The following is a 23,544-nucleotide window of genomic DNA, read 5'->3' as shown; positions in this document are numbered from 1 at the left end:
TCAGAGCCTCTGACCCCCCCCCCCTTTCTTCATTACTGCTTCTGATAGCACAATAATTACACCAGATTCACAATCCAAATCACTGGGTGTAGTAATCGATAACAATATGAGATTTGATCAACACATAGCACAAGCAGTCAAAAAGGTACATAAAAAACTCTGAACCCTTTATAGAAATAAACAATTTTCAACTTATACTACTAGAATGTCCATTGCTAGAACCCATCTCCTGTCTACCCTCCTCTACCTCTCCCCCATACTCACTAGTCTAAGGAAAACAGACCTTGAAAAGCATGAAACAAGTTATAACAAGATAGCAAAGTTTGTGACTGACACTAATTATAGGACTCACCACTGTCTCTCACTAAAATAATTCTCCTGGTTAGAACTACCCCACACACTCACTTATAATCAACTGACAATGGCTCATAAAAGACTTCACCATCCTCATATTACCAATAAAACCTCACCAACAGGAACTGAAAACGCTGCAAGAGATTCACATTACTCCAGTCACGTAGCAAAAATGTGGAATGCACTACCAGACTCTATCAGATCAGTAGCAAACACCTCCAACTTTAAAAATAATTACTCCAAAATCACTTCACAAACACCTGGCTCTGCTCATGCAATGGGCCAGGATAATACTACCTCTCATCTCTCTCTGTATTGAACAAGTGTTCGTTAGTCTAGTAACTCCTGAAGGAACTCTAACTGTAAACTAAAAATTATTACCTACTACTACAAAACACCATCAGCCCACTAAAACAGTACTAGAATAATACATACCACACTTCCACGTCTGATCTTTTGTACATCCCGTCCTGCTTCTACTGCTAAACATGCTGTTAAATGCTTTTATCAATATGTTGTAACTATTGTATAAACTTGCTCTCCAAAAATGTTAACCAAATAATGATCATCTCTGTTATTTGATGTAACTCTATATACTGTATTTTATATATAATTATTTTTACTGTAAGTGGAGCTTTTATCCCTGGGCCTCCACTGAAAATGGGCATCTGCCCAGTCTGACTTTCCCAGTAAACAAATGTACATACATACATACATACATAAATAAATAAATATTGCCATTTACAACCATAAAGCAATGACTTACAGTAAACATTTGTATAGACAGTTATAAACATTCTACACTGCTTGAGTAGCAAAGCTTTCAAGAAATGATCAGAAAAAAATTTACTCATTTGGAGTACACTGAGTAGCTATACCTTTGCCAGATATGCATATTGTAAAATACATTTAAAGTGGTAAAAATTAAAGGACAGACCAGGAAACAAACACAAATAACTGCACATTTTTGTTCAGGGGTGGTGGTGGTAAAAATACCACTGTCATACATCTGTTCCAAGCACAGGTGCCAGAGTTTGTTAGATTAATCCACATTTATTAAGAAAATCAAGTGCAAGTGTACATGAAGGAATCAAAATATAAAACAATAACAAAGACTATATCAAAGGGAGCACAGTCACTGCTGTGGTTGTTAATACAGTTTCCCAAAAAGTGAAGTGTCATGTTCTCCAGTGTGTGTGTGTGTGTGTGTGTGTGTGTGTGTGTGTGTGTGTGTGTTTGTGATAGATGTGTGAGACAGAAACAGTAAGGTGTACAACAGATCACGACATACTCAATACTATAATCACAGCCACACCTGAATCCAGTAAAAACTGCACAGGTAACTTAAAAGTGATGCACACACTCAGCTGTTTTAAAAGGTATTTCAATGTGGGGATGGTGAGCCACTTCAGCGATTTTTTACTTTATTCTTCTTGGAACAAGTAATTCGGTATGAAGCAATAAACAAAATATATATATATCCCAACAACCTGGAACAGACATCCCAACAACCTGGAACAAACATCCAAATTAGTTTTTCTTCTGCGTGTATTAAGGTTCTGCATCACTGCTTGGGATGTTATATAGGAGGGGGCAATGGGTTACCCCTCCCAATGTGTTTGTGTGTGAGTGTGTCCGTGAGCACAGTCAGTGCACTATAATGTTGCACTTTATATGAACATATAACACTTAAGAGGATTCCAAAAGCTATGATAATATTTTTAATTATATAATTTATGACTCAAATTACTTTTATTAGTTGTACTGCAAACATTTGACAAAATGAGACAAAGAAAAAAAACATGCAGATTGTACTGGACTTGACAGTTCACTTATTTATCAATAATTTGTAACAGAGTGCCTGCTGACTAGGATTACTGTCTATACACCCCTTCCCATTAACTTTACTCTAGTAATAGTGTTTTGCCTCATTTCTGATCATTTTTGATGAAATCTGCAACTTCTCTCCCCCCCGGCAATCATTTGGCAGCTGTATCTGTTATCTTGCTACCTTCACAGATTTCAGTGGGGAACATTTCCTTCTTAAAAATTTACTTAAAGGAGTGACAGCAGTCTCAAACAGTGCAAATAACTTTTATTTCTTTTTTTTTTAAGCAACAAGAAGTGTCACTAATGTAAAATTTTAGACCTGGTAATAAAGTGACCATCAGGAGGACTCAAAATACCTAAATCAGGACTGTCATCCAAAAAATCAAGTTTCTAACTCTTTCTACTCAATTAATGTTAATCCATTGATTTTTTTTATGCCACTAATCACTATGGCCTAAATTATACTAAGCCTTTTTGCAGTAGATTCATAGGTTTATAGAAGGTTACTAGACTAACAGCCCAAGAGCCCTTACAAGCCTAGTCATATTTATCCTGAGTTACCCAATTGTCGGTGGTCAGGTGAGGTAAGTTAGCAGAGGTAAGGGATTATGGTAATTGATACTGACTTCCAGGGTAACTCAGGATAAATATGGCTAGGCTTGTAAGGGCTCTTGGGCTGTTAGCCTAGTAACCTTTTATGAACCTATGAACCTACTGCAAAAAGGCTTACTCTAATTTAGGGTCATAGTGATTAGTGGCATAAGAAATCAATGGATTAACATTTATTGGGTAGGAAGAGTTAGAAACTTGATTTTTTGGATGACAGTCCTGATTTAGGTATTTTGAGTCATACAAGGCCATGTCAAACTCTGAGCTGTTGGGCATGCTCCACTTAAAGAAATCCCAATCCCTCAGAGCCACATGCTCCAGGGATCTAAACCTTGTCATCACAATGAACAAAACATGCTGGAGGGATAGGTTCCTGACCCAGAGACTCCCCATACTCTGGAATAGACTGCCCATACATGTCAAGTAGAGTGCCTCATTGGCCCTCTTCAAAAGGAACCTTGATGATTGGATGAGAGATAGGAAATTCACCCCGGGGATCATGTCAGTCACCCTGCTAGACAGGGGTCCAGAGAAGTAAATATTGTGGGAAGAAATCTCCAGGGAATTGTTATGGTTAGGCTTGTGTAGGCCCTACGGCCAATAGCCTAGTACCAACCTACGAACCTATGAACCTATGAACCTTTGTCCAGGAGGGACATGGGCACCACTCCAGGAATGAATTTCAGTCACCCCTTCATTGATCTAGGATGCGTTTGAAGAGGCTTAGGGAGGGGCTCTATTTCATGTGAATTGGAAGCTTGTTCCAAAGAAGTGGCAGTCTCTGGGAGATGCATCTATCTCTCCAGCATGACCTGTTAATGCTAGAGGCTAAGTTAAGCTCCCTGGAGCAAGTGACCCATGGTTGTTAAACTGCTTGTGGATATAAGCCGGGAATTTGCACAGCAATAGATCAGTTTTTAGTTTGGGGAATTTTCCATTAAAACTACTTTTAAGGCATTATCCTTTTAAATGTCTTTTTTTTATGAATGCGAAAGTGACCACATTTATGACACAGTGACTATGTTTGGATTGCAATTAATAAGAGCTTCTGCAAAATGATTTGTTCTTGGAGCAACAAGACAGAGCTGCCTGTTTGGAACTTCTCCAGGGTAGTCAATCCTACTCATGGATCAGTCAGTCCCTGACATGCCATCTGTATAAGTCTGACTTTGGGAGCGTTATTCTTTTTGCAATTATTGGAAGTATCTTGGTCATCTTATCTTGGTCATCTTGTCAGTAGCATGTCACGAGCATCTCTAAATAGTCACTAATTATTTCATTGTTAACATAGCTGTTGCAAACTTGCTTCTCGGCTCTACAGTGGTGCCCTTTTTAGCAACCCTTGAGGTGCAGGGTTAATCGATCTTTGGCAGAGGTTTTTTAACATATGAGCTGCAGTAGACATACTCTGCTGTACTGCCTCTGTCTTAACCTTCTGTGTCATTTCTGTTGATAATTACCTTGGGGTGAGTTACTCTTTGAGATACTCCATGATAATGACCAAGAAGCATGAACTGCACACACTAGCAGGTGTATGGTTGCTGCTCATAGTGATCTCCATAGAACCCCTGCTCAGATGGAAGGACCAGAGCCATGGGATGATAAAGTCTGCAAAATCAGAGAAGAACCTGGGTATGACTTCTTCTCAGTGCTTGATTCTTTCTACTTGCCTTTGGTTGTAATTTTGGCAATATACTTCCTAGTTTACCTAGCTGCCAGAAGGGAGACTACATATATGTACTCTGGAGTAAAGGACAAATCAATTTCCAAGTAGGGGGAAGTAACTCTCAGTGTACCTCGGAACAACTCTATTAAAGACAACCCTCTGGTGAAGTCCATCTCAAGTTCCAAGAGTAAAATCATGAAAACTTCTTCTTAAGAATTCTCAAGTTTTCTATCGAAAAGAAGCCCGCGAAGACATTGGGGATAGTAGTAGGTGTATTTGTTCTCTACTCGCTGCCTTTCTTTATTGTTCAGCCTCTCAGTAAGATTATTATCTTATGAAGCTATTTGCCTTCTCTAGGATATGCTTTCATTTATGCAGAATGCGATTGTTAGCATACAGTGCAAATTGTGGCATTATTTAAAGTTATTATAGTTAAAATAATTTTACGTCTTTAACCCCTGTGGCTAAATTTAACACTGAAGGAGAAGCCTGAGGTGTTAAATGTTACTTTGTAATTAATTAGATATTGCTCACTCCAATCATTATATATTGCCTTTCACTGTACTGAGATATTGTTGTATCAATGCCATTTTTTTTCTTTTCAGTAGGTAAATAGATCCTTGTGCCTAAGCCCACCTATCAGCAATGGCTTGTTGTAAGAATAGCATACTTTTTAGAAATAATATAAATGAGGTAGATGTCTAACACACTACATATTGTGGGTACAATGAAATTAGATTTTGAGCAGTTTAGAAAGCTGTAACACGTATTACGTATATAATGCTAATGCAGCTATCATCACATTAAATATGAATCTAAATATAATTTATAAATTTAAATATAAATGTGAGTGTGTTTTTTGTATAAAGCGGATGTTGCTGGCTCTGATTGGCTGGCGCTTATACAGTACTACAAACTGCGTGGAGGATGTCTTGTAAATATACATTATGTTGGGACATTTGTAGTGGTGTTTGCTTTTCCCCCCTTTTTTCTCCGCAATGCCTGCCTACCATCAACCTCGAGCAGCCTATATGACCCACTCATTGTCTGTCTCCAGCCCGTGCATCCTATGGAGCAAGAGATGATTACAAAGGCTATCACCCAGATATTGAGCAGAGCTTTTTCTTGTTTTTTTCTTTTCCACATTTCCCCACTCCTTGATTGTTTGTAGCATCCAATGGGAGAATTGCAATGGGACTTGGTGTAATTGCTCATGCTTCCACATGTGACAGCTGAATTCCCACTCATCTGGCAAACTACATGTCTGCATGACCCTGATCTGCACTAGTGGTTCAAACATGGGGGTGTGCCAGGCAAGTGCTGTGTCTCAGTCTCTCCCTCTGGCATAGGTAAGCTGATACAAGCTACAGATCACAGCTGGCAACCATAACGCCAAGCTGATACCTGAACTCAGGTCATCTGGGGTCACAGTGTGGGCTTCATCACTCTGTGCCATGGAGCTGTCTTGGTGTTTTCTGGGAGAGGTTTTTGTCTTTGAGCATGTTCACCCTGACTGCTTAAACAGGTAACTTTTAGTTTCTCCTAGGAGGATAGGGTTCTTGATGAGTGGTACTTTTTAGTAATGGGTTTCATGGTTTTGGTGCTATTACAGAGAACACTCAACATCATTTCTAGGTAGAATAAGAGAGTACTATGAGCATGTTCACAGGCTGATAATGTACACAGTGTTTAGGAGTGGTTCTACATACAACTGATTGCATTACTGATGAGCAGTGATTCTTGTGAAGTACTTACATATCACATTTGTTAATGAGAGTCTAGACTATTTCATGGAGAGTGCATTCACTTCTGAAAGTATTAGATAATGGTGTTTCTTGTGGGGAGAATGCATATAGTGTTAGGCTTAGTCAGGTTATTTTGCATCTCGTGGGGATTAATGTATGTGCTTGTGATTATTGGCAGTGCACAGGTTAGGACCAGGATTATGATGTCTTCAATTAAGAATATTTGAACCTATTTTGGATGATTTTTTCCTTCATATTGTGGGGATTGATACTCATTTCTTTCCATTTAAATATGGAATTAGTCACCCACAGTTATATTATCTATCAGTAAGTCACATTTGCCTTTTCTTTCCTCTAAGTACATTTGTTCTTCTCTACTTTTGCCACTGCTGCATTCTGTTTCATTAGCCATCTAATATTTTGAGGGGGTCTGGATGCTTTGTTATATTTTCCCCTTGGCTAGTTTAAATGAGTGTTACTGATATCCTTTAACCTATTATCTAGGATCCTGCTTCCTTTTTTTCTCAAAAATTTTTTTATTAATTATATGAATAGCAAGACAATTAAAAGATTATACATAACAAGAAGGCATAAATGAACATATAACAATTCATCTAGTGATAACAACCTTCATGAGATTTTGATAAGTTATTTAGAAATAAAACATACACCATATGTACACTATATACAAGTTAGGCAACCTGAGAGAGAGAAAAAAAAAAAAAAAAAAATATTTAACATTAACTATTTAATATGTTTAGAACCTTTTCTAACACAACCTTTCTAATAGCTTTTTTTTTGGACTTCCACCTAAGTATCTTTGAGCATCAATAAATTTAAAAGCCATTTTCTGGAAAGTAACCCATTTTAATTTAGAACGATCAATCCAGTTTTGTATTATATAAAGTTTTAGTAATGAGCAAATAAAAATGATAACATGAATATCAACTTTTGAAAGATGAATCAATGGAATATGTAGAATAGCAAATTCCCACGTCAACGTGGATTTTTGATATCCCATTTTCTGCAGTCTGACTTTCAAAGATGTCCACAATCTGTGAGAAAAATGACAATACCATAGAATATGAAGGAGGTCTGCTTGGGGATGAGAACAGCATGAACACGAAGGGGACTTATTTGGGTTAAATTTGTTTAATTTGATTGGGGTAAAGTAGGCATCATTATTAATCATTGTGTGTATGCTCATTTTTTAAAAGGGATAAATTCCTTAGTGTGTCTAATAGCCAGGACTTTCTGAGATTCTGACAATTGGGAATTATAATTCAACCAAACATTAGATAAAAGACAGTTGTGGTCCATCATTAAAGAATTAATTAATTTATATGAGTTTGAGAGCATTTTATCAGATGATGAAAGTATTTTGATAATCGTGTTAAGGTTTTTCAATTGTGAGTCTATGGGGACCAGAGATACAAATTTGTTTTTAATTATTGCTCTTAGTTGTGTAAGAATTGGTGAGTAATTCCAGTTTACTTTCAATAACTTACGCCAGTCAGATAAAGGCAAGTCAAGATATTTCAAAACATCTCCTACTTTTAGATTTTTAATTAAAGGATAGTTTGTTAAGTTCAAAAGTTTATTGTCCAATAATATATTTGGGTTTAGATGAATTGGCTGAACATGGTGCGAGATCTTTTCTAGTTTACACATTTTGAGTAAGGTTTGGAAATCTCTAATCTTTTGTTTAAATACTGTAGATATATTTTTAATAAATAAACTATCCAGAGAGATAAAGGAATAGCTTCAGGATTTAAATTGTTAGAAATGACATAATTATACCATAATTTTATCCATAAAGAGTGATTTGGATAAGAAGTGTTATTGAATTTAGAGATAGTAAGAAGTTTATTGGATGAGACAATCAAATAATAGAGATAAAGATTAGGTAAACCCAAACCTCCCTTGTCCTTGAAAATGCCAATCTAGAATAGGAAATTCTAACAGATTTAGGGAACCATATGAATTTTGCCAAAGCTTTATTTACAGACTCAAAAATTTTTGAAATTATCTGATCAGATGATGAGAATTGGTAAAGAAATTTAGGCAGAATATTCATTTTAATAATGGCCACCCTTGAAAGAAATGAAAGGTTTAGATGCTTCCATCTGTCCATATCAGACAATATAGAGTTCCATAATTTATTAATATTATTTTGAAAGGAAGATTTATTATTGTGTTCTAAATTGATTCCTAAATATTTTATATTATAAGTAAACTGAAAATGATCGTCTGGAAACAAAAAGATTTGTGTGCTAAATGATTTAAGGGAAAAATATGAGTTTTTGTAGAATTTAAAAGATAGTTGGAAACCAAAGAAAAATAATCAATAGAATTCATTATTTTTCTGTAATCAGATAATGGAGTTTGAAAGTAGATTACTAAATCATCCAAAAAGCTGAGAAATGAATATTAGTATTAAGAATTCTAGGGATGTTATGAAAAGTATTTTGAGTAATAAACAATAGCAAAGGTTCTAAGTAAATGTTGAAAAGAAAGGGGACAATGGACAACCCTGTCTTGTTCCTTTAGTGATCTTTATCGGAGCAGAAAATTGACCATTAATGTATAGTCTAGTAAACATATTCTTGTATAAAACTTTTAAAAAAATTTATAAAGAATAAGGGAATATTAAAACATAACATAGTTTGAAATAGAAAGTTCCAACATACTCTGTCAAAGGCATTTGATGCATCTATAATCAAAGCATATATAGGGTTTGGATTTTTCTTAATGAGATGAAGTATAGTCTCTAAAGATAGAGTATTATCCCAAGCATGTCTCTGAGACATAAAACCTGATTGATCTGACGAGATAATTGAGGGTAAAATCCGTTTCAATCTGTTAGCCAGAATAGATGACAGAATCTTAATATCCACGTTAATTAAAGAAATGGGTCTATAATTTACTGGGTCAGATTTATCTTTATTATTTTTTAGAATTAGAATGGTTTTGGATGTGTTCCAATGAATATCTGAGATATCATTAACTCTTATATGATTGTAAACTTTAAATAGAAAGGGAAGAACTACCAATTTGAAAGTTTTGAAAAATTCTGGAGTAAAATCATCAGGTCCCGGAGATTTACCAAATTTAAGATTATCTATTGAATCCGAGATTTCTTGTACCGATATAGGGGTAGAAAGTAGTTTTTGCTGATTATCATTAAGTTTAGGGAACTGCAAAGAGTCTAAAAAGAGTTTTGAGTGATTATCTTTAACAGAATTAGAAGAACCTGAATATAACTCAGTGTAAAGAGAGGTGAAAAGTTGAATAATCTCTTCATCAGTATTATATAATCTGTTATTATAAGATAAAGATGTAATATTTGGATTTCTGAAGTTAACTTTAATAATTCTCGCTAACAATTTAGATGGAACCTGGGCCCACTCTGAATATGAAGCAAGTAGATTTTGTTCAGCTAAGGAGAGGTTATTTTGGTGAAGCAGAATTAAATCTTTTTGACAATCAAAAATTTGTTTTTCTAAAGTAGCATCATAGTTCAGACTAAGATGATTTTCCAACGAAGAAATTCTTGATTTTAAGAATTCCTCTTTCTTAAAGTATTGTTTTTTGCAAAAAGCAGCTTTACTAATAAATAAACCTCTTAATCTTGCTTTACATGCAGCCCATTGTATGTCATAAGGAATGTCTGATGATTAAAGACTATTCACCATTTCATTTAGGATTTCTGAAGCTTGTTTGCAAATATCTTCATTTGACAATAAGTTATTATTTAAGGTCCACTTATTAAACATAGTTTTATTTTTGATATTGGGTTTTATGTTCAATTTTAGTGAAATTCTTGAGTGATCCGAAAAGAATCTGGGTTCTGTAGTAAAGTCCACAATATATTTTGAAATATAATCTGAAATTAGAAAGAAGTCTAATCTGGACCACGAATGATAGCACTTAGAATAATAAGTATATATATCATTCTTGTTTATATTTTTAACAGTGCGGAGGGATCTATTAAATTATATTCTGTCATCAAATCATTTATAGCCAGAGTAGATTGAAGATTATAGGTGACAGTGGAGCGAATGATCAATTACAGGGTTTATAACTGCATTCCAGTCACCACCCACTATAATATGATGATCCTTATAGGATGCAAGAATATTGTAAATTTTAAAATGAACAAATGTTGTGAATTACATGGGCCATATAGATTTAAAATTAATAAGGGTTTGTCCAAACCAGCAATAGAAGCGGTAAATAAGCACCACCTCCCTCATCATCAAATTTCTCATCAATAATATTCCCAATGAATTTTTGTTTAATGATTATAGCTACACCTCTGGAGTTAGATGAGTCACCTGAAGCTATAATCTTTTGATCCATTTTTTAACTCTTTATTCCAATCAATACGTGAAATATGGGTCTCTTGAATAAAACAAATGTTAGCCTGTGATTTAAAGATCATATGAAATAATAGTGACTTTTTCACTTTATCTTGAATGCCTCTAACATTCCAAGAATCTAAAATTATGTCAACAGGCATATTCTATAAGTATAATCATTATTGATGCTATAAAAGTGAACTCAAGGTGCAAATCCAACACAACATTAAAAAGAAGAAGAAAAAATAAAAGAAAAACAGTCTTTAAGTATTCAAGCAAGTCATCAAATAACATTTGTTGAAAAAAAGAAAAAGTTTTTTAAGAACCATGAAATGTATAATAATAACCTTTATCCTAACCCTAGTGCCTACCCACCAATCCCCTGTGATAAAGGAAGAGCAGAAGAACATGAAAAACATTGTAATTATAGATAATAATAACCTCAAGTTAGAATACCAATTACTCAAAGGAAGCCTAACATAACATAAAGTCCGAGTAATACTACTAAAAATATATACAAAATTAACTAATTTCAAGACGTCCAACATGCTTAATCCCTACTTCTAATACTAATCTAAAGCTCCTATCCTTAAATTGAAATTTATAGTGATTAAATGTATTTCCTCAAGTATTTCAAGAGAAAGAGAAACAAGTAAATAATAAATAAATCACACTCTGCTTAACTAGAACACTCTATCATAAGAAGTAATACAATTAAAACTGAAAGATATGTAAGATAACATATATAAGTATAACAAAACCAACTGGTAACATTATAATATAAGTAAATAAGCATAGCATTACTGAACTAAAGATAATAGTCATGCACTATCTACTGAACCTTCTTTAGTACTTTAGTGATAATTTCATTAATCAACATGACCATTAGTATGATAAAAGCACTAATACCTGTAGAATGAGTATTTAGTTATAGTTCAAATAAAGCACAAAACAACTACCAAGCAACCATATCTCAAAATGAAAAACAATTCAGTCTGGAGATGCATCTATTAACTAGATAATAATAGTACAGGAACTATTCAAAATGAAATATTATAAGATGTAAGGTTTTAACACTAGTTAATATACATGAATAAAGTATAATTATATTATTAAATAGTAACTTAAACAGCATCATATATATTGGACTGAATGTACAACAATGTGCATACATATAATTTTAAATCTACTTTTGAATATTTTACTAATGACTCTGTTAGGTTATGTAGCCATACTATTCTTCTAAGCTATAGATGTAACATAGCAAAACAGCATGAAAAGACAAGGCTTTTAAAGTAAACATTTTGAACATCTAATTAAAACAGAAACAAGCAAGCTAAATGCAGTAAATCTAAGGGCTTAAATATATACATGTAGATTCAGCTAATCATATTAAAGATAGTTATTTCAAACCTTTCAAATAAGTAAAGGCTTTCTTAAACATAAACTACTAATCATAAATATCACATCCAGCCTCTGAGAAGAGAGAGAGCAGAGAATAGAAAGAACATGAAACTTTCATATGAACAGGTGTACTTTGTAACATTTGTCAAATTAAACACTTCAGTATAATATAACATATTGTATGAAAAAATATTCTGAATAGGAAAATATGTTCATTTCTTTACACATCCTTTAGAATTTTAATATATAAAACTAACCTGTTCATTTGTTTCCAGAAACATTTTCACTCTGCTTTATGAAAGTAGCAGCTTGCTTTGAAGTCATGCAGACACACTAAAAGTCACTGAATGTATTATGTGACATGAATCTGTTTAAATTTAAAAAACAACCTTCATTTATGAAGAGAAAACACTTTAAATAATAGCCAGATCTATTAAAAAGTTAGTGCTATTGAATACTTGTTGAAAACAAGCAGACTTGTGTATTTGAAACTGTCCTTCTTTCCTCACAAATGATGACATCACCATCCATCTCAGAGAGACTGTAGTGTGCACATGTTCATGCAGAGCATCAGCTGGAACTCTGAGGGGAAGATTTTCTTGCTAGAATGTTGAGATGGAATGTTTTTCCTCCAAAAATCATTTAGCTTACAAAGAAGGCTGTAACTCCAAAGCTTGTAGTAAAATTAACATATTATCTATTTACACAGCAAGTATATGTGAGAGAAAGAGAAAAAGTAAATACAGGAATTTAAATGCTTCTATTAATCCACACAAATCTAACAAGCATATATCCTGTCACTGCACACTGTCACACCAAATCCATCATGTGTAAATTACATGACAAGTTCTTAAGGTAATATAATTATGTCACACCAGAATTACAAATCATGTAACACAAATACTGTCAGATTAAAGAAAAGAAAAGATCAAACCTTATTGTAGTTCTTTAACAGTAGAATATTAAGATACAGTGTCAGGAAGCTTTTTAAATGTTTTAAGAAAAATGTCTTTTGCATCTTTAGGATCTGAACATACAAATCTTTTGTCATTAGCTGTGAAAGACAAGGTATTAGGATATGCCATTCGAAATCTAATCCCTCTTTTTATCAAGTCAGCACAATAGGGGGCTAGTTTTTGTCTATTTAATTTGATCTGTGCAGGAAGATATTGGGAAAATGATAGTTTGTGAGACTTCCATATGAATTGTTTCTTTGTTTTAGCAGTTTCTAGGATCTGGAAAGTGTCTTGAAAGTTTAGTAACTTAGTATAAATTAACCTTGGTGTGGGAGAATCTTGCTTTGTACGCAGTGCTCTGTGTGCTCTCTCTACAATTATAGATTTTGAAGAAGCTTCACAATTTAACAGTGTTTCAAAGATATTTTTAGTCACAGATAACAAGTTTTTATTGTCATAAGATTCAGGTAAACCACGAATAATGATGTTATTTCTTCGACTCCTGGCTTCCAGATCCAATATTTTAGCTTGTATATCTGAAACAGTTTTATCTCTAGATTTAAAGTCACTTTCCAATAAGTCTGTTTTAACCTCCAAAGCTAAGATTTTATTTTCAATAGTAACAATACTATCATTTATTTGCTTTAAAGATTTACTAAAGTCTGCAAACTGTTCTGAAAAGTTTTGTATAGCACTTTGGATTGGTTTTAATGCTATTTTTAGTTCTTCTAAAAGGAAATTTGAGCCATTTAAATCTTTATTACTTACATTAAAAGTTTCTGTAGGTTGTCTTGATGATTTCAGTCTTTTGAACCTGAATCTTTTCAGGAGAGAGCATTGAAGTATATTTGGCCTTTGTAGGCTGAGTCTCCATGGAGTCAGATTTTGTAGCCATGCCCAGAAATGGAATGCAGTTAACAGGATACCAGGAACCAGGAACAGACTGGAGCAGTAGGAGTCCCAGCAGCAGAGAGACCAAGAATGTTCTGAGGTAAAATAAATCCCAGGATAATAATTCCAGAAGAAAAAATAATCCAATGTGAAAAAGATTTATAAAATCTTTTAGTATAAAAATTTGAGGAAAAAGGTTGATGTAAAGTTGTAAAAAAAAACAAAAGTTAAATAGCTGTGAGGAGCTCAGAGAGTAAGGACTAGACTAGTCGGCAGCCATCTTGGAATTTTAGGATCCTGCTTCCTGTTGCAGACAGATGCAGACTACTGTACCAGGAGACCAACTTCCCTCCATATGGATCCCCAGTGAAATCATACCTTAATATCTGCATCAATTCATCCATTGTTGAATCTTTGTAGTGTGCTGCATTTTGTCATTACTCTTGTGCTGTATTCTGTTGTTACTCTTGGCTGTATTCTGTTGTTGCTTTTGTGCTGTATTCTGTTATTACCTTTGTGCTGTATTCTGTTGTTACTTTTGTGCTGTATTCTATTACTCTTGTGCTGTATTCTATTGCTCTTTTGCTGTATTCTGTTGTTACTCATGTGCTGTATTCTGTTATTACTCTTGTGCTGTATTCTGTTGTTACTCATGCCACAGGCACGTAGCACCACTGCAAATGTTAGTGCATGTTTACTCATCAAAGTCTCCTTCCCATTTCTCAAGCTCCTTCTGCACTGCAATGGACTCATTCAAGCCTGCTCATTTATTCCTATGTGGCAATGGCATCAATTTTCCCACGCTGTGTAATTGATGTACAGTTCGGTTCTCTGTTCCCTTCTACACCTAGCTCCATCCCCTTAATTACTGAATCCTTGAAAGGAAGAGACTTCCTTCTCCACTGAACACAGTTCTGTGCTTTTTGTGAATCATTTTCAGTAGTTGCTGTAATCGCCATTTCTCAAGTACCTGTGGGAGGATAAAAGTTGAATGTATGCACGTCTGTTCCATTACCATCTTTCACACAAAGCCCCAGTGTGGTTCAATCATTGTGTTTTTTAAGCACCCTCTGTATAGCAGTGGTATCAACTTATCATTTATTTTAATTATTTTATATTTGTTTACCGGGATATACATCAGATAAATAAATAAGCACATAAATATGCAAGTAAAATACATACAGAAATAAACAAGGCATGCAGGACCTTGAGTGCTTTTTGTGGGGCAGTCATTTTCCTGAGCTTTGGTCAGATGTTGTCTCAGTCTGGAGAGCTGTCTACAGATGGATTAATACCAGAGATCCCCTTGAAGACTGTGGCTACACAACCAGTCAGTCACTGCATTGCTTTGTGTCATTCCCCTTCACTCTTACTTTGTATTTGCTTCACCTGTGGCTCATGAAACATTTATTTACTGAAGTGCAACTGGCTGTCGAGTCACTGAGGTAACAGCTTTTTCCTTGGTGTTTCTGTGATGCCTCCATTTGCCTTCAAATAGGAAGCTTTTGTAATGTTATCAAAGTCTGCCTCTAAAAATGTAATGAGGATAAAATAAAATGCTGTTGCATAGTCTGAAGAATGCAATGCTCTTTGAATTGTACTTTTGCTCTCTGCAAAGCAATATGCCTTGAGGCATTAATCTGAAACTCAGAGTTAGACTTCTGAAGTTAATAAACAGTGTGTGATTTTAGCAGATAGCCTGGGGCTAATTTATACCTTCTTTGGACCACAAAAGTTTAAAATGCAACTTTCATTTGAAACTCCAAAGCAGTACAACTTATATGTTCGGGGGAGAAAAATATTATACACCAGAAAGGTTGGGAGCATGGCTAAATGGTTAAGGTGTTTGCCTTACAAACACAAGGTGCAGGGTTCGAGTCTCCCAAGGGATAATTGGCTAGGCTTAAAATGGCTCTCAAGGGCAGTTAGCCTAGTACTAATCTATGAACCTAAGTATGCTCGAGACCAAAATGAAACAGAATAAATTAATGGGGATGTTTTTATGTGTCCTTTGGAATGTTAGTCTGTTCCTTACAAATTAACATATTTTGAACCCTCTACTAACATTATTTCACACTTTGAACAACTTTGTAGCCTAACTCAAATAGTCAGTACAGTATCTACCTAAATCCACCTACCATCAGAGGTGGATTTGACCTCATAGACACAAGCAATAAGATTTGATTCTAGGCAGTTAGTGTGCTATTCTTAGGATACCATACATCACAGTATCTTACAGAAGTTGCATGACCTGCATTTTATTGTGACAGTGTTAATACAGAAAACAATGTAAAACATAAAATGTACGTATGTAACTATTAGTATATAAAGCATTTTTTTCCATGAGGTAACTACACTGAGATGGATTGGAGGTAAGATCTGTTCACCCTGTTTCAACACACAGGTTTCCTCAGACAGGGAGCAGAAAGTACATTCTAATGCCTGGAATGCAAGCCAACAATATTAAATAAAAAAAAAAAAATAAGTGTAAGTTCTAACTGTTATGATAAGAAAATCTCCCTCCAGGGCCTCAGATCTGCAGAAACCAAAGATGACAAGCTTGACTACTGTGGGTGTTGCAGAATGAAAAGTTAAAGATAGCAGCCAACTCCAAGAAAAAAAAAATCCCTGAAGCTAGCAAAAAAAAAAAAAAAAAAAACTATGACAACCAGCTTTAATTTAGAGGGAGAGAGAACTCTACTGAAGAAAGTTCCCTCAGGCTGCAGAGATTCCTGTTGCAAACAGCACTGAGGTCAAACTTCTCATAAATTTCAAACTGCTAGAAGTAGAAGTCTGTAATGTAATACTTTGTAGCAAGTTATAATTTATCTCATTATTTGGTAACATAAACTTGATGTCCAAGAAAGGATGTGAGGATAAGAAAAAAAATGTCAGTCTGGAAAACAATAAGCATTCTGCATTTTAATTTGGGTTGTCAAAATGTATATACTTTATTCAGTTTGTATTTATTTATTTTCAATTACATCTGACTAAAACATGAAATAGAGAGATGACATGCAAATCTTACAGTGGTCAGGTTTTACAACACCCAATGTCTGCATCCTTAATGATGGTCTAAGAGGCATTAGCTGACTGCAAAACAAAATGAAGTTATGAGTGATCTGTTGTTAACATGAATATAGTACTTTTCAACATTTCCTTACTACAAGTTATAGGCAATGTTGATTAGCTTATTTAAACTTATTTGAGAGAGAAACAAGGTAAGTGAGTAAGAAAGACAAGTTGTGTCAGGATTTGTGGATCAGAGAAGAATGAAAAACAGAAAATTAATGAATATCGGGGAACCTACATCCAAAATGCATTTATGTCAAAAGCATCAGTACTTAAACAATATGTATGTTAAAGTGAAGACTTTCATTTGGCTAGTGTAAACTAAAATGCTGTAACATGGCTGCAGCAGGAAATTATGCTAATACAAAGCATGGTAGGGCAGAAACAAGTGCTACATATACATGGTTATACTAGACAAAAGATACAGTAGCATGCTGCTGGCTGTTTTGACAGTATAGATGTTGTCATTATAGCTTTTCCTGTGATGAGTATTCCACCTCTTAACTATTCAGATTTTTGCAGAATGTCCTGAACTTGTCTCATATTCTTGATCTGTTTGTGACATCCGTACTTTGGGCCAGTAATCAAGGAGCCTTAGTCCTCACCACTGACACTGTTGAGGGACGTTCACTTGGAACAAAAATAGATAAACACAGTATTTCCAGATACAGCTCTGTCTACACCAAGCATGATTTTGCTTAAGAGCACACAGGGAACACACTCCTGTCCTAGGGCTGGGTTTCCCTCCCTCTCTCACCAGGCTTCAAATAAGACTCCACACTGACCAGAGCTCTAGAGTTGAGTCCTCAGCTGAGTGTTCCAAGCCAAGTCCTCCATTACCCTCTCTGAAAACCAGTGTTCTGTGTCCCTGCTCCAAGTAGCTGACATACACACTCTTTGAGGTTTGATTTTCACACACACACACACACACACACACACACACACACACACACACACACACACACACACACACACACACACACACACACCTGGGAAAAGCTGGGACAGATTTACCAGTTATGCCCCTCAGCTCAGACTATAAGGTAGATTCTGCCACCAGAACACTCCAAAGCCAGCTATTCAAAGGCTCTTAGAAGAATACCCAATTATACTGAGTAAAATGAATACTAATACAAATGGTAGTGTTTGACCAATGCAGCAAGGCTTTCAGGAGTGGCCACAGTGTCAATAAATAAATCCAAGTACTCTCAAAGGTTAAAATATTCTCTAAGAAAACAGCCACAATGAAAAATTTAAATATGTTTAATAATAAATAATAATAGAACATGAATATACTAAATATCTGTTTACAACAAACACCAGAGTTTCAGTTGCAGGAAAACTTGAAAATAACACTGATGGATAGATTCACACAGATATAGAAAAAGAGTACTTAACTAATCTCACTATATTTTCCTGACTGATCTAAAGAATTACTATTCCCTGGTTAATTACTAAAGCAAAACAAGATAAAGTATGTGAGTGGTCCTTCTTTGTCAGGTTTCAAAAAACAGACTGCTTTGAGACTTCTGTCTCATTTAGTATTAAAACATCATTTTAGTGCTAAATTACAGAGTGACATCACATACATCTGGACATCTGACACTGGTTCCCACACTACCCCCTCTACTAGAAACGGAACCAGAATCTAGCACATCTGTGTCATAATACACACTCACAGAGCTTTGCTAAGATGTGTTATAGCATCTGGAAGCCATAAAACCATTTCAAAACTTCTGCCTTCCAGGGTAACAATTAGTCCCCCCTAAGGACAATACAGTAGGATTCCTAGTCCTGGTTTTCACAGGCATTTTGTCTCTGGCTGCAATCAGAACTATAAACTACAACCTTTATGGCCTAAACCAGGTAATTTAATTTCAAACTATTTTTCAAAGTTAGCTGGAGTGAGAATAACCTCTTCTCTTCCAATATCGTCTGTTAAAATATATTTATTTCAACAGTTACAATATAGTCTGACATACAGGCATACTTATTTCTGTCCAGTAGGATCCACTGTTGTACATTTTTAACAGAAGCAGCTTTACAAATACATTTTCAACACAAGCACCTGTACAAATCAGTTTGATATAGAAATGACATATAATTCTTTACAAAACTCCTACTACCTATGCTGGCATATGTCATACATCCACTGTCCTACTTTGTCTGGTATAGCTTGCACTACCTCACATCATCACATCCCTAACCCCCTTTGAAGACTCAAGCTAGTTTCTCAAGTGACCCTGGAGAAACATTGCGTGAGAGGAATGAGCCTGTCTGGGAATACATTAACCCATACCCTGTCTTGAGAGTCAATCTGCACTGCCATTGCTGACCTTACTACTGTACTGCCCTGTAATGTCATATGCCTGCAACTCTAGGCTCCACCTTAATAACTTGGCATTTTGCTGGCTGGCTGGCTCGATGTAGCAATAGATCCCACTCAGACCCTTCCTGCCACCACTGCAAGTACTCAGCACCAGGGCTTCCCTAACATGGTAAGGCTTCATCATGTTGACATAGTACAGTTTGTGTCCTTGCCTTCCCCCTAGCAGATTTATCATGTAGATAACATTAATGACCTTTCTTACCACTTTGAAGAGTCTCTCGTAAGCTGTCTGCAGCTTATTGTGTTTGACAGGAATGAGCACCATAACTTGCTGTCCCACAGCATATTCTTGGGCTTGAACATTCCTGTTATACCAGACCTTTTTCTGCTGCTGGGCTCCAGCCAGGTTCTTCTTGGCCAAGCCCATGAGCTCCCTAAGCCCTGTCCTGAGGTTTAGGACATATGCCACAACAGATTCCTTGTGGGATTCACACACACCCTCCCACTCATCATGATAGAACTCCAACAGCATTCATCATCTCCCCGATCCTGTGGTCAGGCTGCTAAGGATCACCTTCTCTGTATTCTATCCTGGGTACTCCCTCCCTGCCTATATACTCAAAAGGAAGAACAACTGTTTTTACCCAGAAGAACTCCCTGAATGTTTGCCTGCTAGCCCTGGCCTACTACTAAGCAACATACTGCAAGGACTCCCTATATCACACTGTGTATGAATGTATGTAGCCAAAGAAATTACCTCTATACTCATTGCTTCGCTACTATTATTACCCATTTTTCTGCTTGTATGCCCTACTGAGAGTGCGTTCCTTAAAGCAGCCTACCACGGACCATTCACTACAGCCCCCCCCTCCTAACACGATACCCTTTTAACCACTTAGTTCCACCTAAGGCCTTTATATCGCTTCTTACCTTTATCCATTATTATCACTTTCTACTACCACTAGGTGGCAGCACCCTATCACTACATACCTAGAAAGAAACTAGTTCTTTAGTGGCTTCTGCACCCAACGCTGGCTATACTTTCCATTTCTTTTTAACAAATATACATACTCCCTACCTTTTTTTTCTGTTTTTTTTACATCCACTTTCTCCTTGCTATATCTCAAACTCTCTCTCTTTCTCACCTTGTTAACCTCACTTCTGTGTTCCCATATAGCATACAATACCTACCCACCTACCTTCTTTATTGACTCCTGTTGCTGATACTTTTTTTCTCTGATCCTCTATCTTGGATTGTTCCAACCCGCTCCGTTAAGCCCTCTGGCTCACTCCGCTCCCCTACCCTACCCCCAAATTCCACCCACCCCCAGTGCATCTACACTTATACTCACCTAACCACTCCTACTTCCTCCCTACATATTACACCCTCCCCTTTCCCTACCACTCCTACTTCCTCTTTATCTATAATACCTCTCCCCTTTCATCACCATCTTCTACACCCCTTTAATTCACCTCCTCACACATCACATCTCCCTTCATATTTAACAACACAATATATATTTCTAATCCCTTCTCCCAACAATACATATTCTACCTTAGCTAAGCCTCAATATGCTTACAAAACTTCTGTCATTCTCAATCCAACTATTACTACTTCTGAGCCTTACTTATATCCACTACCTTTCCCAGCCCAACACCACAAATTAAACACCATTACTTCACACAACCAGCTCACTCCCTTCAACTCACTTACACTCATTTGTCTCAATCTCCTCTGGACTATATCCCATTTATACCCATCTATTTTTTCACTACAAACTATCCCCTACTTATAAACTCTCTAACCCCTCTTTAACCATCAATATCTACTCAAACCTGAAAATATACAATATACAAACAAAGCAATCCAAACATCTCATCAACATAATCCAACACCTAACAACCATACTACTATCTGGAGATATACACCCTAACCCAGGCCCAAACACTACTTCCCCTACATCTAAATACATCCTATTTGCTTCTCTAAATGCCCAAAGCATAGTTAACAAAATCCCCAATCTCCATGCCTGGCTTCTCAACAACAAACCTGACATCTTAGCTATTTCTGAAACCTGGTTAAAACCTCACATAAAAGATATTGAAATAGTGCCACCAAACTACTCTATCATCAGAAAAGACAGGGCCCACAAGAAGGGTGGTGGGGTAGCTCTACTCTACTCATCCACCCTTTCCATTACTCCCTACAACAAACCCATTCCTCACTTCTCCAATGCTGAATTAGTTCTAGCTCTGTTTCAATTAAATAAACACAAACAAATTTGCATAGCCTCACTTTACATCCCCCCTGGAGATAATACCTCTGTACTTGAGGATATCCTATCCTGGCTTTCTACCAATATCAGTAATGAAACCATTCTCATGGGAGACACAAATATCAATTGGTCTTCCATTAATTCTCCTACACACCCCCTAAACATCAACCTATATAAGTACTCTCAGCTAATCAACCTCACTACCAGGCCCTCTAAAGACTTCTGCAGTGGCAGTACCCTAGACTGGATATTAGTCTCTCGCCCCCACTACTACACTGACAGTGGAACTCTTCCTGACTCCCTCAGTGACCACCTTCCCATTTTCACTAGACGACTTCCATCTCCATTACATGTAACTCATAATTACATCAGCACTCGGAACCTTAAAAACTTCAACCCAATAACCTTCTCAGACTCCCTAAAATCAATAAACTGGAACCCCCTAAAAACACTACCCTTGGACAATGCTGTTGCACACTTCAATACAACTTTCCTTAAACTACTGGATAGTCTTGCCCCCATAAAAACCAAAAGAATACGAAACAACTCCGCCCCCTGGCTAACAAAAAACACACTAACTGTCGTGCGACTTAGAAACAAAACCTGGGCACAGTACCAAAGATGCAAAACTCTAACCACCCTTAATGAATTCAAAACAATCCGCAATTCTGTAAAAAAACTTATCAAAGCAGATCGACAGAATTACTTCTCCTTACTCCAAAACAACCACAAAACCAATCCTCAAAAATTCTGGAAAGGCATCACTACCCTCCTAAAACCTGGCACAGCAGAAAACCCAACCCCAGACCCAAATGCACTAGATATAGATCTGGCTACCCAATTCAACTCTTTTTTCATAGACTCTATTACCAAACTAACCTCATCCTTCTCTAATAACACCTCACCCCCTGCTTCTGCATCCCCCCTCTTGTCATCCCCTTCATCTCCAATCACTCAACTCCCACCATTCTCCCTAAAACCCATTCCTAATTCTACCATAAGAAAACTCCTGCAAAAACTAAAACCATGCACCAATGCCCCCGATAACATTCCCTCATCCTTCCTCAGCATAGCTGCCAAAGCCATTGCCTTCCCCATCAGCATCCTAATCAATCGTTCTATCCAAGAAGGGCTTGTACCCAAACTCTGGAAAAGGGCATTCATCATTCCCCTGCACAAAGGAGGCAATAATAACAATATTACTAACTTTCATCCCATTGCCATCCTCTCTCCTATATCAAAACTTCTAGAGAAATGTATTCATCTTCAACTCCTTCCCTATCTCTTAGATAATAACTTACTAACTCCCACACAACACTGATTCAGACCCAGCCACAGCACAATGACTGCCCTCCTTTCCTTCCTGGAAACTGCAAATAAAGCCAGAGATTCTGGCTCTACTGTATCTACGCTCTTTCTTGACCTCTCTAAGGCCTTTGATACTATCTCTCATAACCTTCTCCTAACTAAACTATCTAACCTAAACCTATCCCATTCCTCTCTCAATTGGTTCACCAGCTATCTCTCCAACAGGCAACAAGCTGTCAAGTGGAAAAAAGCCATCTCCTCTTTCCTTAACACACCCACTGGTGTCCCCCAAGGTTCCATTTTGGGTCCTCTCCTTTTCAGTATATTTATAAATGATTTCTTCCACTCAATACCTCATGCTAAACTTATTCAATATGCAGATGATTCCACAATTATCTGTTCAGCCACATCCATCCCTGCTCTCTTAAAACTGACTCAAGACGCCTTTTCTATCACAGAACAGTGGATGATGGACAATCATCTAGCACTCAATGCATCAAAAACCAAACTTATGGTATTTACCCCCACAAAAACCAACACCATTGATAGAAAACTATTTTCCATCGCTAGCCAGAATAACACACCTCTTGAACTGGTATCTGAAACCAAACTACTAGGAGTCCAGATTGACGACCAACTTAAATTCAATAACCACCTACAACTAAACATAAAAAACCCCACCAAAAACTTGGCATGCTCTATCGACGCAATCGATTCCTCACTACATCTACTAAGCTCACTCT

At 36.3% G+C, this 23,544-nt stretch overlaps 1 pseudogene; it reads left to right on the top strand.

The window, feature by feature from the left end:
* Nucleotides 1–3,938: 3,938 nt before the first annotated feature.
* LOC122806177 lies at nt 3,939–4,797 on the top strand (annotated as a pseudogene).
* Nucleotides 4,798–23,544: the final 18,747 nt, after the last annotated feature.

The sequence above is a fragment of the Protopterus annectens genome, chromosome 7.part0, assembly GCF_019279795.1.
Source record: "Protopterus annectens isolate FY-2018-M chromosome 7.part0, PAN1.0, whole genome shotgun sequence".
Classification (NCBI taxonomy): Eukaryota; Metazoa; Chordata; order Ceratodontiformes; family Protopteridae; genus Protopterus; species Protopterus annectens.
Note: the sequence above shows the minus strand (reverse complement) of the source record. Positions and strands in the feature narration are given on the sequence as shown.